We start from the raw sequence: 20,151 nt of genomic DNA, 5'->3' as shown, positions 1-20,151 counted from the left end.
GAGGGAGGTGCAGATGTAATCCTTAATCAGCCTCTCGAAGCACTTCATGACCACCAAGGAGAGGGCCACTGGACGGTAGTCATTCAGGCAGAAAGGAGAGGCGATCTTCGGGACAGGGATAACGGTGGACCTCTTGAAGCAGGACGGGATCACTGATTCAGCCAGGGAGGCGTTGAATAGCGTAGTGAGCACCAGGGTTAGCTGGTTAGCGCAGGTCTTCAGTACTCGTCCAGATATGGCATCCGGGCGCGCAAATCTCCTGGTATTCACACGCATCAGAGCAGTCCGAACATCATGCTCAGACACTGAGAGTGCACACTCATGTCCAGCGGTGTAACTCCTATTAGCCAGCAAGCTAGCGATGCTGTTGCCAGACTCAAACCACATAAAAGGAGTTCAGGTCATTGGCGTCCACACTCGTGGCTGGGGAGGGGCTGCTGTTGTAGTTCGTAATAGTTCGCATCCCCTGCCACAAGTTTTGGTGGGACATGTTTAATAAAAATCTACATGAACAAGGAGAAGAATTCAGCATCAGTCCTATTTTAAAACTACCTACATGCACAGGAGAGAAAAGCCAAAGGATCATTGTTTTGTCTTTTTCATTACATTTTTAATTTCAACAAAGAAACGAAAAAAAAATCATACAAACAACACAAACACACAAGACAAGATACTGTACGCCAGAGGTAAGAGATAAATATATATCAATATAATGTAGTTGCTTAGGACATGATTGCAACACTAATCCTTGTTGAGAGGACTTCTCCATTCTACTTACAAGGTTCAGCTTTCTATTCATTGGACTGACTTTATTTGTTGAAGAGTTAAAACACTTGTTCTTGTGGGACTGGCCTGCTAATTTCCAACACATGGAAATTTAATCCACTGCTGCCTTTAAACAACTTTGCCTCCTTTGAATATCACGCCGTCTTGGTGACTGCTCCGGTGAAAGCCTATGTGGTCGTCATCTACCGTCCACCAGGACAACTAGGTGACTTCCTACATGAGCTTGACACCCTGCTGTCATCAATCCCTGAGCACGAGTGTCCCATGCTCGTCCTCGGAGACATGAACATCCACTTGGACAGTGCGAGCTCGGCTGACTTCCTGTCTTTGGTTCGCTCGTTCGACCTAAGACAGATCCCGACTCCACCGACTCACAAGGCTGGCAAAGAGCTTGATCTCATTCTTGCTCGGAGCTGTACCACCGACAACCTATGGGTCACTCCTCTTCATCTCTCTGACCACTTCTTCATCCACTTCAATGTCCAGCTACCAAAACAACCCCCCACCTCCCCACCCATGGTTACTATCCGCAGCAATCTCCGCAACTTGTCTCCCACCCACTTCTCCTCTGTGCTCTCCTCTTCTCTTCCACCCCACGGCACTTTCTCCTCTCTGCAGGTTAATGATGCCACTGACTCCCTCTGCTCCACCTTGAGCTCATGTCTGGAGCCTGTGTCCACTATCCACCAGACCTGCTCGTTCAACCCAGTCGCACCCTTGGCTGACTGACACCCTCCGGACAATGCGCACCGACCTCAGAGCAGCCGAGAGGAAATGGCACAAATCCAAAACAACTGAGGATCTTGCTAGCTACCAGACACTGCTGTCCTCCTTCTCCTCCAGCATCACTGCTGCCAAGAAGGCCTTCTTCAACGATAGGATCAACGGTGCCACAGACACACGTAAGTTATTCGCCACCTTCAAGTCTCTGCTTTACCCTCCACCACCTCCCCCAGCTACTAACCTCACTGCCGACTGCCTTGCCTCCTTTTTTACTAACAAAGTGGCAGCCATCAGCAGCCAATTCACTAAACAACTTACTCACAACCTGTCTTCTCCAGCCCTAGGCTCATCGCTCCCTGGTTTCACCCCCCTCGCTGAAAGTGAGGTATCTAAACTACTAACATGTAGCCGTCCTACTACCTGTCCGCTAGATCCGATCCCATCCAACCTCCTTCAAGCCATATCACCGACTATCACCCCGGCAATCACACATGTGATTAATTCTTCCCTAACTTCCGGCACTTTCCCTTCCGCTTTCAAAGCGGCTCGGGTCGCACCACTGCTCAAAAAACCCTCACTCGATCCCAATCAAGTAGGAAACTATCGGCCGGTCTCTCTCCTCCCATTCCTTTCCAAAACCTTAGAGAGGGCGGTCTCTAGACAGGTTACAGAGTACCTGTCAAGAAACAACCTTCTTGATACACTTCAATCTGGCTTCAAAAGTGGTCACTCCACTGAAACAGCCCTGTTGTCTGTGACAGAGGCCTTAAAAACTGCTAGAGCTGCTGCCAAATCCTCGGTCCTCATTCTGCTAGACTTATCAGCTGCTTTTGACACTGTCAATCATTGCATACTCCTGTCCATACTCTCAAGCATGGGCATAACGGGCAGTGCACTTTCCTGGTTCGAATCTTACCTTACTGGGCGCTCGTTCAGTGTGACATGGCGAGGCCAGCTGTCTGTGCCTCACAACCTCACCACAGGGGTGCCCCAAGGCTCGGTGCTAGGACCCCTCCTCTTTGCCATATACACCACCTCACTGGGCCCGATCATCCGCTCACATGGCTTTTCATATCACTGCTATGCGGATGATACTCAACTCTATCTGTCCTTCCCGCCAGACGACCCTACTATCTCGACGCGGATCACGGATTGTCTCGCTGACATATCCACATGGATGAAGGATTATCATCTTCAACTAAATCTGGCGAAAACGGAACTGCTGGTCTTCCCGGCCAAACAAGGTATTTATCACAACATTGATATTAAAATCGACTCTCTATCTCTTGTTCCTACCAAGGCTGCAAGGAATCTTGGTGTCATTATTGATGACCAACTGACATTCTCGGACCATGTTGCCGCAGTCTCCCGGTCCTGCCGCTTCGCACTACTCAACATCCGAAAAGTCAGGCCGTACCTGACCCAATATGCCACTCAACTGCTGCTACAAACCTTGGTGATGTCCCGTCTCGACTACTGCAATGCCCTCTTAACAGGCTTGCCGGCCTGTGCGGTGAAGCCACTTCAGATGATACAGAATGCGGCGGCGCGACTGGTGTTCAACCAGCCAAAGAGGGCACATGTCACTCCGCTGCTCATCGAGCTCCACTGGTTACCTGTAGCCGCTTGGTTACCTGTAGCCGCTGGCATCAAGTTCAAGTCTCTGATGCTGGCCTACAGAGTGATTGCTGGGAATGCTCCCACCTACTTAAATGCTCTTGTAAGAGCACATGTTGCCCCCCGGATGCTGCGCTCGTCAAATGAGCGTCGCCTGGCTCTGCCGGCCATACAGCCACGGCAATCCAGGCTATTCTCATTTGTAGTTCCACGTTGGTGGAACGAGCTGCCAAAAATGACCAGAGCGGGGACCTCCCTCTCTGTCTTTAAGAAGCACCTGAAGACCCAGCTCTTCAGTGAGTACCTCCGGTCCTAATCTACAATTACTTTGCACCACCTTGCAGTATTTATTGTTACACCAATGTTGTTGTTACACTAATCTCTGTCGCAATGTAGCTGAATGTTATTCTCCCTTGTAAGTCGCTTTGGATAAAAGCGTCTGCCAAATGACTAAATGTAAATGTAAATGTAAATGTTGTTCCAACTAAAGGTCTCTAATTTCTGTCTCACCTTACAAGTGTCCGTGGTCTGTCTTAGCCATTATCTCTATAAAGCCCCTGCAGGGCTGAGGCTGCACGTTCCATCATTATCACTTCTATAAAGTCCATTAGCCGGTCATTCAAAGGAAAACTATTTGATTTCCTTACTTTCCAATTCATTACAATGATCCTTTTTACAGAAATGTATGCCAATGTTACCAGACCTTGTGTTACTGCACTTTTCAATCCATCCACTTTAACTCCCAACAAACACACCTCTGGGCATAGGGATACATCCACATGAAATATGAAACACAACATATTTTGGACTCCTTCCCAAAATGCTCTCATCTCTGGGCAGTGTCATAACATATGTATTAAACATCCTCTCTCTACACGGCCATGCCCACATAGGTCAGATATTTTTGGATTAATTTGATTCAGCTTCTGTGCACTTATATATATTGGGTATAAAATCTTCATCTGCATATGTTTATATGGAAGCCATTTTGATAGGTCATTTGTATGTGTCCCATTGTTCGATTGGTAAGTGTTTTCCCAAATCTCCTTCCCAGCGTCATTGAACTTTATCCATGCCATGACAGGAGGAGAGAGATATAAGTCTGTAAAGTTTGGATACTGTGCCGCTATTTGTTACAATCTCTTTCAATTTATTATCTGTATCTTTATCTGAGGCCAGTAAAGCTCCTTGAGATATGACTTTCTGCAAAATAGACGAGAGGAGCAGTTTTGATTAGAGTTTGAGGTTTAAAACTGCATCTTACACTCCAGACCAGAAGGTGGCGGTAGTTTACCATGAAGTTGTTGGTCAACCACCATTAACAGAAGCAGAAGAAGAAGAAGAAGAAGAAACAATGGCCGAGCGACTCCCCCTTTTCACTGTTTGTATACAAGAGAGAATCGTTGCTGCGCTTGAAGAGGTTTTATTTGTCTGTGAAAAGGTAAAAGTAGCTAAAGAAGTGAGAGTTTTATTGAGCGAGAAACTGGCAGCAGCAGACAAAGACATTGTCAGACATTTAGAAGAATCTGTGGTGGATTGTGAGAACAGACTGGGGCGCTCGAACCAGGAGCTCTGCAGGCTGAACAAACTACTGTATTTAATACTGACACCTGAAGTCAAGCTACACAGAGCAGGTCTGTATGAAGAGACACTACTTTATGACATACATCTATCTGTCTGTCTGTCTGTATGAAGAGACACTACTTTATGACATACATCTATCTGTCTGTCTGTCTGTATGAAGAGACCCTACTTTATGACATACATCTATCTGTCTGTCTGTCTGTATGAAGAGACACTACTTTATGACATACATCTATCTGTCTGTCTGTCTGTATGAAGAGACACTACTTTATGACATACATCTGTCTGTCTGTCTGTCTGTATGAAGAGACACTACTTTATGACATACATCTATCTGTCTGTCTGTCTGTATGAAGAGACACTACTTTATGACATACATCTATCTGTCTGTCTGTCTGTAGGAAGAGACACTACTTTATGACATACATCTATCTGTCTGTCTGTCTGTATGAAGAGACACTACTTTATGACATACATCTATCTGTCTGTCTGTCTGTCTGTATGAAGAGACACTACTTTATTACATACATCTATCTGTCTGTCTGTCTGTCTGTCTGTATGAAGAGACACTACTTTATTACATACATCTATCTGTCTGTCTGTCTGTATGAAGAGACAATACTTTATGAAATACATCTATCTGTCTGTCTGTATGAATGAAGAGACACTACTTTATGACATACATCTGTCTGTCTGTCTGTCTGTATGAAGAGACACTACTTTATGACATACATCTATCTGTCTGTCTGTCTGTATGAAGAGACACTACTTCATGACATACATCTATCTGTCTGTCTGTCTGTATGAAGAGACACTACTTCATGACATACATCTATCTGTCTGTCTGTCTGTATGAAGAGACACCACTTTATGACATACATCTATCTGTCTGTCTGTCTGTATGAAGAGACACTACTTCATGACATACATCTATCTGTCTGTCTGTCTGTATGAAGAGACACTACTTCATGACATACATCTATCTGTCTGTCTGTCTGTATGAAGAGACACTACTTCATGACATACATCTATCTGTCTGTCTGTCTGTATGAAGAAACACTACTTTATTACATCTATCTATCTGTCTGTCTGTCTGTCTGTTTGAAGAGACACTACTTTATTACATACATCTATCTGTCTGTCTGTCTGTATGAAGAGACACTACTTTATGACATACATCTATCTGTCTGTCTGTCTGTCTGTATGAAGAGACACTACTTTATGACATACATCTGTCTGTATGAAGAGACACTACTTTATGACATACATCTGTCTGTATGAAGAGACACTACTTTATTACATACATCTGTCTGTCTGTATGAAGAGACACTACTTTATTACATACATCTATCTGTCTGTCTGTCTGTATGAAGAGACACTACTTTATGACATACATCTATCTGTCTGTCTGTCTGTCTGTATGAAGAGACACTACTTTATTACATACATCTATCTGTCTGTCTGTCTGTATGAAGAGACACTACTTTATTACATACATCTATCTGTCTGTCTGTCTGTATGAAGAGACACTACTTTATGACATACATCTATCTGTCTGTCTGTCTGTATGAAGAGACACTACTTTATGACATACATCTATCTGTCTGTCTGTCTGTATGAAGAGACACTACTTTATGACATACATCTATCTGTCTGTCTGTCTGTATGAAGAGACACTACTTTATGACATACATCTATCTGTCTGTCTGTCTGTATGAAGAGACACTACTTTATTACATACATCTATCTGTCTGTCTGTCTGTATGAAGAGACACTACTTTATGAAATACATCTATCTGTCTGTCTGTCTGTATGAAGAGACACTACTTTATGAAATACATCTATCTGTCTGTCTGTCTGTATGAAGAGACACTACTTTATGACATACATCTGTCTGTCTGTCTGTCTGTATGAAGAGACACTACTTTATGACATACATCTATCTGTCTGTCTGTCTGTCTGTATGAAGAGACACTACTTTATTACATACATCTATCTGTCTGTCTGTCTGTATGAAGAGACACTACTTTATTACATACATCTATCTGTCTGTCTGTCTGTATGAAGAGACACTACTTTATGACATACATCTATCTGTCTGTCTGTCTGTATGAAGAGACACTACTTTATGAAATACATCTATCTGTCTGTCTGTCTGTATGAAGAGACACTACTTTATGACATACATCTATCTGTCTGTCTGTCTGTATGAAGAGACACTACTTTATGACATACATCTATCTGTCTGTCTGTCTGTATGAAGAGACACTACTTTATGACATACATCTATCTGTCTGTCTGTCTGTCTGTCTGTATGAAGAGACACTACTTTATTACATACATCTATCTGTCTGTCTGTCTGTATGAAGAGACACTACTTTATGACATACATCTATCTGTCTGTCTGTCTGTCTGTCTGTCTGAAGAGACACTACTTTATTACATACATACATCTGTCTGTCTGTATGAAGAGACACTACTTTATGACATACATCTATCTGTCTGTCTGTCTGTATGAAGAGACACTACTTTATGACATACATCTATCTGTCTGTCTGTCTGTCTGTATGAAGAGACACTACTTTATTACATACATCTATCTGTCTGTCTGTCTGTATGAAGAGACACTACTTTATTACATACATCTATCTGTCTGTCTGTCTGTATGAAGAGACACTACTTTATGACATACATCTATCTGTCTGTCTGTCTGTATGAAGAGACACTACTTTATGACACATCTATCTGTCTGTCTGTCTGTATGAAGAGACACTACTTTATGACATACATCTATCTGTCTGTCTGTCTGTATGAAGAGACACTACTTTATGACATACATCTATCTGTCTGTCTGTCTGTCTGTATGAAGAGACACTCTACTTTATTACATACATACATCTGTCTGTCTGTATGAAGAGACACTACTTTATTACATACATCTATCTGTCTGTCTGTCTGTATGAAGAGACACTACTTTATGACATACATCTATCTGTCTGTCTGTCTGTATGAAGAGACACTACTTTATGACATACATCTATCTGTCTGTCTGTCTGTCTGTATGAAGAGACACTACTTTATTACATACATCTATCTGTCTGTCTGTCTGTATGAAGAGACACTACTTTATGACATACATCTATCTGTCTGTCTGTCTGTCTGTCTGTCTGAAGAGACACTACTTTATTACATACATACATCTGTCTGTCTGTATGAAGAGACACTACTTTATGACATACATCTATCTGTCTGTCTGTCTGTATGAAGAGACACTACTTTATGACATACATCTATCTGTCTGTCTGTCTGTCTGTATGAAGAGACACTACTTTATTACATACATCTATCTGTCTGTCTGTCTGTATGAAGAGACACTACTTTATTACATACATCTATCTGTCTGTCTGTCTGTATGAAGAGACACTACTTTATGACATACATCTATCTGTCTGTCTGTCTGTATGAAGAGACACTACTTTATGACACATCTATCTGTCTGTCTGTCTGTATGAAGAGACACTACTTTATGACATACATCTATCTGTCTGTCTGTCTGTATGAAGAGACACTACTTTATGACATACATCTATCTGTCTGTCTGTCTGTCTGTATGAAGAGACACTCTACTTTATTACATACATACATCTGTCTGTCTGTATGAAGAGACACTACTTTATTACATACATCTATCTGTCTGTCTGTCTGTATGAAGAGACACTACTTTATGACATACATCTATCTGTCTGTCTGTCTGTATGAAGAGACACTACTTTATTACATACATCTATCTGTCTGTCTGTCTGTATGAAGAGACACTACTTTATTACATACATCTGTCTGTCTGTATGAAGAGACACTACTTTATTACATACATCTATCTGTCTGTCTGTCTGTATGAAGAGACACTACTTTATGACATACATCTATCTGTCTGTCTGTCTGTATGAAGAGACACTACTTTATGACATACATCTATCTGTCTGTCTGTCTGTATGAAGAGACACTACTTTATGACATACATCTATCTGTCTGTCTGTCTGTATGAAGAGACACTACTTTATGACATACATCTATCTGTCTGTCTGTCTGTCTGTATGAAGAGACACTCTACTTTATTACATTCATACATCTGTCTGTCTGTATGAAGAGACACTACTTTATGACATACATCTATCTGTCTGTCTGTCTGTATGAAGAGACACTACTTTATGACATACATCTATCTGTCTGTCTGTCTGTATGAAGAGACACTACTTTATGACATACATCTATCTGTCTGTCTGTCTGTATGAAGAGACACTACTTTATTACATACATCTATCTGTCTGTCTGTCTGTATGAAGAGACACTACTTTATGACATACATCTATCTGTCTGTCTGTCTGTATGAAGAGACACTACTTTATGACATACATCTATCTGTCTGTCTGTCTGTATGAAGAGACACTACTTTATGACATACATCTATCTGTCTGTCTGTCTGTTTGAAGAGACACTACTTTATGAAATACATCTATCTGTCTTTCTGTCTGTATGAAGAGACACTACTTTATGACATACATCTATCTGTCTGTCTGTCTGTATGAAGAGACACTACTTTATGACATACATCTATCTGTCTGTCTGTCTGTATGAAGAGACACTACTTTATGACATACATCTATCTGTCTGTCTGTCTGTATGAAGAGACACTACTTCATGACATACATCTATCTGTCTGTCTGTCTGTATGAAGAGACACTACTTTATGACATACATCTATCTGTCTGTCTGTCTGTATGAAGAGACACTACTTTATGAAATACATCTATCTGTCTGTCTGTCTGTATGAAGACACACTACTTTATGACATACATCCATCTGTCTGTCTGTCTGTCTGTATGAAGAGACACTACTTTATTACATACATCTATCTGTCTGTCTGTCTGTCTGTATGAAGAGACACTACTTTATTACATACATCTATCTGTCTGTCTGTCTGTATGAAGAGACACTACTTTATTACATACATCTATCTGTCTGTCTGTATGAAGAGACACTCCTTTATTACATACATCTATCTGTCTGTCTGTCTGTATGAAGAGACACTAATTTATGACATACATCTATCTGTCTGTCTGTCTGTATGAAGAGACACTACTTTATGACATACATCTATCTGTCTGTCTGTCTGTCTGTATGAAGAGACACTCTACTTTATTACATACATACATCTGTCTGTCTGTATGAAGAGACACTACTTTATTACATACATCTATCTGTCTGTCTGTCTGTATGAAGAGACACTACTTTATGACATACATCTATCTGTCTGTCTGTATGAAGAGACACTACTTTATGACATACATCTATCTGTCTGTCCGTCTGTCTGTATGAAGAGACACTACTTTATGACATACATCTATCTGTCTGTCTGTCTGTATGAAGAGACACTACTTTATGACATACATCTATCTGTCTGTCTGTCTGTCTGTATGAAGAGACACTCTACTTTATTACATACATACATCTGTCTGTCTGTATGAAGAGACACTACTTTATTACATACATCTATCTGTCTGTCTGTCTGTATGAAGAGACACTACTTTATGACATACATCTATCTGTCTGTCTGTCTGTATGAAGAGACACTACTTTATTACATACATCTATCTGTCTGTCTGTATGAAGAGACACTACTTTATGACATAAATCTATCTGTCTGTCTGTCTGTATGAAGAGACACTACTTTATTACATACATCTGTCTGTCTGTATGAAGAGACACTACTTTATTACATACATCTATCTGTCTGTCTGTCTGTATGAAGAGACACTACTTTATGACATACATCTATCTGTCTGTCTGTCTGTATGAAGAGACACTACTTTATTACATACATCTATCTGTCTGTCTGTCTGTATGAAGAGACACTACTTTATTACATACATCTATCTGTCTGTCTGTCTGTATGAAGAGACACTACTTTATGACATACATCTATCTGTCTGTCTGTCTGTATGAAGAGACACTACTTTATGACATACATCTATCTGTCTGTCTGTCTGTATGAAGAGACCCTACTTTATGAAATACATCTATCTGTCTGTCTGTCTGTATGAAGAGACACTACTTTATTACATACATCTATCTGTCTGTCTGTCTGTATGAAGAGACACTACTTTATGACATACATCTATCTGTCTGTCTTTCTGTCTGTATGAAGAGACACTACTTTATTACATACATCTATCTGTCTGTCTGTCTGTATGAAGAGACACTACTTCATGACATACATCTATCTGTCTGTCTGTCTGTATGAAGAGACACTACTTTATGAAATACATCTATCTGTCTGTCTGTCTGTATGAAGAGACACTACTTTATGACATACATCTATCTGTCTGTCTGTCTGTATGAAGAGACACTACTTTATGAAATACATCTATCTGTCTGTCTGTCTGTATGAAGAGACACTACTTTATTACATACATCTATCTGTCTGTCTGTCTGTATGAAGAGACACTACTTTATTACATACATCTATCTGTCTGTCTGTCTGTATGAAGAGACACTACTTTATTACATACATCTATCTGTCTGTCTGTCTGTATGAAGAGACACTACTTTATGACATACATCTATCTGTCTGTCTGTCTGTATGAAGAGACACTACTTTATGACATACATCTATCTGTCTGTCTGTCTGTATGAAGAGACACTACTTTATGACATACATCTATCTGTCTGTCTGTCTGTATGAAGAGACACTACTTTATGACATACATCTATCTGTCTGTCTGTCTGTCTGTATGAAGAGACACTCTACTTTATTACATACATACATCTGTCTGTCTGTATGAGGAGACACTACTTTATTACATACATCTATCTGTCTGTCTGTCTGTATGAAGAGACACTACTTTATTACATACATCTATCTGTCTGTCTGTCTGTATGAAGAGACACTACTTTATGACATACATCTATCTGTCTGTCTGTCTGTTTGAAGAGACACTACTTTATGAAATACATCTATCTGTCTGTCTGTCTGTATGAAGAGACACTACTTTATGACATACATCTATCTGTCTGTCTGTCTGTATGAAGAGACACTACTTTATGAAATACATCTATCTGTCTGTCTGTCTGTATGAAGAGACACTACTTTATCACATACATCTATCTGTCTGTCTGTCTGTATGAAGAGACACTACTTTATGACATACATCTATCTGTCTGTCTGTCTGTATGAAGAGACACTACTTTATGACATACATCTATCTGTCTGTCTGTCTGTATGAAGAGACACTACTTTATGACATACATCTATCTGTCTGTCTGTCTGTATGAAGAGACACTACTTTATGACATACATCTATCTGTCTGTCTGTCTGTATGAAGAGACACTACTTTATGAAATACATCTATCTGTCTGTCTGTCTGTATGAAGAGACACTACTTTATGACATACATCTATCTGTCTGTCTGTCTGTATGAAGAGACACTACTTTATGACATACATCTATCTGTCTGTCTGTATGAAGAGACACTACTTTATTACATACATCTATCTGTCTGTCTGTCTGTATGAAGAGACACTACTTTATGACATACATCTATCTGTCTGTCTGTCTGTATGAAGAGACACTACTTTATGAAATACATCTATCTGTCTGTCTGTCTGTATGAAGAGACACTACTTTATTACATACATCTATCTGTCTGTCTGTCTGTATGAAGAGACACTACTTTATGACATACATCTATCTGTCTGTCTGTCTGTATGAAGAGACACTACTTTATGAAATACATCTATCTGTCTGTCTGTCTGTATGAAGAGACACTACTTTATGAAATACATCTATCTGTCTGTCTGTCTGTATGAAGAGACACTACTTCATGACATACATCTATCTGTCTGTCTGTCTGTATGAAGAGACACTACTTTATGACATACATCTATCTGTCTGTCTGTCTGTATGAAGAGACACTACTTTATGACATACATCTATCTGTCTGTCTGTCTGTATGAAGAGACACTACTTTATGAAATACATCTATCTGTCTGTCTGTCTGTATGAAGAGACACTACTTTATTACATACATCTATCTATCTGTCTGTCTGTATGAAGAGACACTACTTTATTACATACAGTGGGGGAAATAATTATTTGATCCCTCACTGATTTTGTAAGTTTGCCCACTCACATAGGTTTATTATAACAGTGAGAGACAGAATATCAAAAAGAAAAGCCAGAAAATCACATTAAATGAATTATATAAATTATTTTGCATTTCATTGAGTGAAATAAGTATTTGATCCCCTATCAAAACATGACTCAGTACTTGGTGGAGAAACCCTTGTTGGCAAGTACAGAGGTCAGACGTTTCTTGTAGTTGATGACCAGGTTTGCACACATCTCAAGAGGAAAGTTGGACCACTCCTCTTTGCAGATCGTCTCCAAATCTTTAAGGTTTCGAGGCTGTCGCTTGGCAACTCCAAGCTTCAGCCCCCGCCACAGATTTTCTGTAGGATTAAGGTCCAGAGACTGGCCAGGCCACTCCATGACCTTAATGTGCTTCTTCTTGAGCCACTCCTTTGTTGCCTTGGCTGTATGTTTTGGGTCATTGCTGGAAGAGCCATCCACCACCCATTTTTAGTGTCCTGGCTGAGAGAAGGAGGTTGTCACCCAGGAATTCACAGTACATGGCCCCATCCAACTTTCCCTCGATGCAGTGAAGTCAACCTGTCCCCTGAGCACATACATAAACACCCCCAAAGCATAATGCTTCCACCTTCATGCTTGACGGTGGGGATGGTGTTCTTGGGGTCGTAGTCAGAATTCCTCTTCCTCCAAACACGGCGAGTCACATTGATACCAAAGTGCTCGATTTTGTTCTCATCTGACCACATCACCCTCTTCCAAGCATTCTCTGAATCATTCAGGTGTTCATTGGCAAACTTCAGACGGGCCTGTACATGTCTCTTCTTGAACAGGGGGACCTTACGAGGATTCTAATCCATGACAGCGTAGTGCATTACCAATGGTTTTCTTGGTGATTGTGGTCCCAGCTGCCTTGAGATGATTAACAAGCTCCCCCTGTGTAGTTGTGGCCTGATACCTCACCAGGTGAGATCTTGCGGAGCCCCAGACCGAGGGAGATTGACGGTCATTTTGTGTTTCTTCCATTTTCGAATAATCACGCCAACAGTTGACTCCTTTTCACCCAGCTTCTTGCCAATGGTCTTGTAGCCCATTCAGGCCTTGTGCAGGTCTACAATCTTGTCCCTGATGTCCTTAGACAGCTCTTTGGTCTTGCCCATGATGGAGAGGTTGGAGTCTGATTGATTGATTCTGTGGACAGGGGTCTTTTATACAGGTAACAAGTTGAGACAGATGTCTTTTTATACAGGTAACGAGTGGAGATTAGGAGTACTTTCTTAAAGGGAGAGGACTAATCTCTGGGAGCCAGAATTCTTTATGGTTGGTAGAGGGTCAAATACTTATTTCACTCAATGAAATGCAAAATAATTATATCTTTTTTTTATGTGATTTTCTGGATTTTCTTTTTGATATTCTGTCTCACACTGTTATAATAAACCTACCAAAAATTACCACTAAAATTATAGACCGTTCATTTCTTTTTCAGTGGGCAAACTTACAAAATCACTGAGGGATAAAATAATTATTTCTCCCGCTGTACATCTATCTGTCTGAGAAAGAAATAGAACATAGAAATACAAATATATAATAAAAGGTAATAAATGGAAATGTACATAGCAGAATAGAGCAGAATGATTAAATCTAAAGGTTTCACACATCTTGTCACGCTCAGTTGGTGCTTTGTATGAATGATTTGTTTTCTCTCAACTCTTTACCATAGACTACATGTTTCTAAAGCACATGGGGACAACACATAGAACACTACACAATACATTTTTGTGTGACTATGAAAGAGCCCTCTCACCTCAGCTTGGACACACAAGCCTAGTTTTCTTCACTGACTGTGCCTGTATTTCATTGTTGCCTCCAGACCTCCAGCAGCTCTCTGTCTGTAAAGAGGAGCTTCCCTCTGAGCAGCAAGAGTGGAGCCCCAGTCTGGTCAAGGTGGAGCCTGAGCCTCCACACATTAAAGAGGAAGAGGAGGACCTCTGGACTGAGTTCCCATTCCTTCCTGTCTGTGTGAAGAGTGAAGAGAGCACTCTGTGCTCCCAGCTTAATCAAAGCCAAACTGAGGAGAATACAGAGGCAGAACCTCTAGCCAGCACCTCAACTGAACAGAAGAATCCAGAAACTGGTGGAGAGGACTGTGGAATATCAGAAGCAGCTGGGAGCTTAGATCCAGCTTCTGATTCAGGACCAACTTGTGATGAGAAGCTCCTGTCTTCAGACTCTACTGAAACTGAAGCTGAAGATAGTGATGAAGATTGGATGGAGACCAGAGAAAGTCAGTCAGGTAATGTTTTATTGTTTTCTCCTACCAATTTGTGCTGTTTAATCATCGCTTGTTGACTGGATCAATGTCGGCAGGTTATGATATCCTCAATGTAGCAAATAACAAAACAGAAATAAAGCTGCAGTCAGCGATACAGAGGGTCCATTTAATCGTGTTTGGTACGTATCACAGTTTCCCAAATCGTTGTTGCAAAGACTTCATATCCTGCATTCTGGTGAATTTTAAGGCATTTGAATCACAAACTAATGAGCCAACAACTGCTTAGTACGATGTACTGTTAAGAACCTCAAATAAATTAAACAAAGGTACATATCATTAAGGAGAGAGACAACAGAATGACAAACATTTGAGAAATATTTATTAATAATAAATAACTAATGTACTTACAAAATAGAAAATTTGGTTTTGGCATCAATTCAGTGGTGGGTGCAGGGTCAGAGATGGACTGGGACTAAAAAATAGCCGTGGACTATTTTACACAACCAGCCCACCACAACCAGCCCGCAGATACTCCACAATCCCTGCCACATGGACACTCATACAAACACACCAGCCCTTGATACCATCACTTATAAGAATAATGGATGGATACTCTATGCTCCTGTAACACTAAAACAAAGATATTTTAAGAGCAAAAGTTTGTTGCTCAGCTGATGGTGATTGGACGAATCAAGGGAGGAGCTCCCCTGATTCGTCCAATCCCAAACCAAGAAGGGTTTTATTCTCTCTCGCAATAGGAGGATGGGTGCATGGCAGAGACACATGACACACATCGTCTGGTTAAATGAGGGTTTTACCTCTTCTTTCTATTACAAATATTTTCTCAAGGTGCATTTCTGACTTAACATCCTAAATTATTTATACCCTCGATTCTTTCTTTCTTTCTTTCTTTATTTCTTTCTTTCTTCCTTCCAGGGGTAAAATCCGGATTGAAGAAGACAGATTTTTCATCATGTGAACTCAAAATTCATGGAAGTATCCACACAGGATCCGAAGGACTATACCACTGTCAACAGTGTGGGAAAGGATTCACACGATCATGGAATCTCAAGGTACATCAGCGTATTCACACAGGAGAACAGCCATACAAATGTCAGCAGTGTGGGAAAGGATTTGTACGATCAGGATCTCTCAAGAAACATCAGCGTATTCACACAGGAGAACGGCCTTACAAATGTCAGCTGTGTGGGAAAGGATTTGTACGATCAGGATCTCTCAAGAAACATCAGCGTATTCACACAGGAGAACGGCCTTACAAATGTCAGCTGTGTGGGAAAGGATTCAATCACTCAGGAAATCTTGAGGTACATCAGCGCATTCACACAGGTGCACTGCCTTATATATGTCATCTGTGTGGGAAAGGATTCCGACAATCAGGAAATCTCGAGGTACATCAGCGTATTCACACAGGAGAACGGCCATTCAAATGTCATCTATGTGGGAAAGGGTTCCGGGAATCGGAAGGTCTCAAGATACATCATCGTATTCACACAGGAGAACGGCCATACATATGTGATCTGTGTGGGAAAGGATTCAGGGAATCAGGATCTCTTAAGAAACATCAGCGTATTCACTAGGGATGGAGGAAAGCCAAGTATTTGAATTTGTATGTGTATTTGTTGAAACAGCAAAATTATTTGTATTTGAATAAAAGTGGAAATAGATGCACAATCCTGTGCTCAGCCAGAATATTAGATATGCATACAACCAATCAGAGTATTGGATAGACCTACAACCAATCAGAGTATTGGATAGACCTACAACCAATCAGAACGTTGGATGGACCTCCAACCAATCTGAGCATTGGACAGACCTTCAACCAATCAGAACATTGGACAGACCTACAACCAATCAGCATTGGATAGACCTGCAATTGTAGTGGAAATGTGTTCTTCTTCAACTTATTATGGTATGCTAAGGACCTGGAGGACCTCTCAAAGCCCATTCCTACGTCCTCATCGTGAGAGGTGGAAACAGGTAATGTTGACCAACAGGGCTCTGGTGAAGGGCTTGGGCCAATCCCCCGTGCCGTGGATATACAGTAAATGATTACAGAAACATTGATGATGAGTAAGAAACCCAGAAGCCTAGGAGAAGAAGACTCTTCAGGCAGACATGCCGAAGAGACTATGAAGGCGCATACTGAAAACCATATGGAGAGGGTGCGGCGGAATCTTCTATCCTCTAGGTACCCTACTAACATCGCAACCTGGAACATCAGGACCATGTACCAAGCAGGGAAAACGTCAGTCATTGCAGAAGAGATGAGGAGGTACACGATCAATCAACTCCAGAATCATCAATGCGCGATTCCAAACCACACTGAAAAGAATCAAGCTTTAAGTCCCACCAAGAATGCAATGCAATGATGAGGAATCAAAGGACAACTTCTACAATCAACTGCAACAGATACTCCAGACCAGACCAGCAACAGACATCATTGAGCTCATGGGAGACATGAATGCAACGGTGGGAATGGACAACAGTGGATACCATCTGGTAATGGGAAAGCAAGGAATTGGCAGCATGAACGAGAACAGAGAGATCTTTGCTGATGTCTGGGCAGACAAACCCCTGGTCATAGGATGAACACTCTTTCCCCATAAACCCACCCACAAAGCCACATTGTGGGTGGGTTTATGGGGTGGGTGCCGCAACAAGCAGTGGCAACTCTTGACCACCAAGGAAGAACAGCAGAAAAGATGGACGGAGCACTTCAAGGAACTGCTCAACAGACAGCTCCCTGCCCAGACGGTTGAGATCTCACCAGCTGCTCAGATGCTGGAGGTAAGCCGCGAAGGGGGCTGATGAAAGACTGAAAGAGACCTAGGCTTGTTTCCGGAACGGAAGATCGTGCAGTGACCAAATTGCCACCTTCAGGATCATCATCGAGCAGTCCATAGAATGGAATTTCATTGACTTTGAAAAGGCATTTGACAGCGTAGACCGGGTGTTGTTGTGGAAGCTCATGGCTCACTATGGTATCCCTCCGAAATATGTAAACATCATCAAGAACACATACCAGGGTATGCAATGTCAAGTGCTCCACCAGGGATCTGCACATGAAAAGATCGAAGTGCTCACTGGTGTGAGATAGGCATCCAGGGGAGTCTGACAGAACACCTTGACGATCTCGACTTTGCGGATGACATCGCACTGCTCTCACATACACACCAACAGAGGCAGGACAAGACAACACGGCTGGAAACAACCGCAGCTGTGCTTGGACTCAAAATAAATAAAGACCAAAATCATGCGGATTAACAACAAAATCATGAATTCCATAACACTCTAGGGCCACTCTCTCAAAGAAGTCAACAAATTTACCCACCTGGGAAGTGTGGTAGTTGTGGACGGAGGGTCAGAGGTAGACGTAAATTAGAGAATTGGGAAAGCTAGAGCCACATTCAACATCCTAATCAAGATATGGAAAGCAAAAAACATCTCTCTCAAGAACAAGCTCAAAATCTTCAACTCCAACGTAGAATCCGTACTGCTGTACGGATTCGAAACATGGAAAAACACCACTACCATCATAAGCAGGCTGCAGACATTTATGAACTACTGTCTAAGACGCATCCTTGGGATCTTCTGGCCAGACATAATTTACAACATCAACCTGTTGGAACGCACCAACCAGGAACCAATAGAAGTACAGATGAAAAGGAGAGAGTGGATCTGGACTGTTCACACACTGAGAAGAGACAAAACAGCAATAACCAAACAGGCACTGACATGGAACCCACAAGGCAGACGGGGGAGAGGTCGTCCCAAGAACACCTGAAGAAGCACAGAGCAAGAGTTCAATAAGGAGGGGCTGACGTGGCAACAGCTGGCGAAGATGGCCCAAGACAGACGAGGGTGGAGGCGATTCATCAACGGCCTATGTTGCGAAAGGAATACAAAGGCCTAACTAACTAACTAAGGACCTGGAGGTCAGCGTGACCAGCACTTTCCAGATACGACTCCTTAGAGATGCAACTTCATAAACAACACTATTAATCAGTCAAACTGTTGGAACACTCTGCTTAAGTAAAAAAAAAAACACGCCACGGACACAGAATAAGAATACACCATGTATCCCTCTATTTTTTCAATCTTGTACTCTGCAGAGACAAACTCAGGTCTTTTTTTATAATAAAATATCAATAAAATATTGAACCAAGGAGCTCTCCTCCAGGGGGATTTTTTTCCCCCCACCACATATTTGGCGTCACGAACAGGATTGGAAAAGAGCAGAAAAGGAGGATATTTTCGCGCCTCCAGGCATGGTCTTGTTGAGGTGCGGCAGTCCTTCCTGCAGATGGACAGTGCCCACTGTGAAATAAGGTAAGCATTTTTGCTTATTTCCATGTGGGGGCAGCGTCTTTTTTTTTTTTCCCTGAGGAAAATTTGACTCTCCAAAAAAATAATCAAGTGGACTAAGGGTACTTACAAAATGAAATATAAAAAAAGAGAAAAAGACAAAGGAAAAACATTTCTTGAAACTCAAAACCTAGGTTAAAAAGGAAAAGACAGCGGCTCTGAAAAAGTTTGTACAGGTCTGAATGGATAGCCAACAGTGTTAGGTCAAGAAGTTTTGCTGTTGATACCGCTGTAAACAGAGAGCGAGGGACTGTAGCCCGCCGGAGAGAGACAAGCGGTGTTGTCTGTGTGCCACTAGAAGGTTAAAGATAACTTCAGGCCTGTTTGAGTCTGGAAAAAAACATGTAATATTGAGGCTGATTATTAGTGAATTGCAAGTGTGTCAAAAGCCAAAGGACTATAATAATGTAGCTAAAATGATGAGCAGAGTTCAGAAGCTCGAGTAATACAACAAAGTTCCCCCTGTAGTGGAAGAGTTTCAGAACTTAGAGCAACATAGTAGATTAAGCAGCAGTGTCGAGTTTGCATGTTCTCCCTGTGCTCAAATGTGGTTTCCTCCATGTAACATCAGTAAGGACCCCCACCGAACAAAAAAAAAAATGCACAACATCATCACCTGACCAGCGATGGGCGTGT

The sequence above is a fragment of the Zeus faber genome (assembly GCF_960531495.2).
Source record: "Zeus faber genome assembly, chromosome: 5".
NCBI lineage: Eukaryota > Metazoa > Chordata > Actinopteri > Zeiformes > Zeidae > Zeus > Zeus faber.
Note: the sequence above shows the minus strand (reverse complement) of the source record.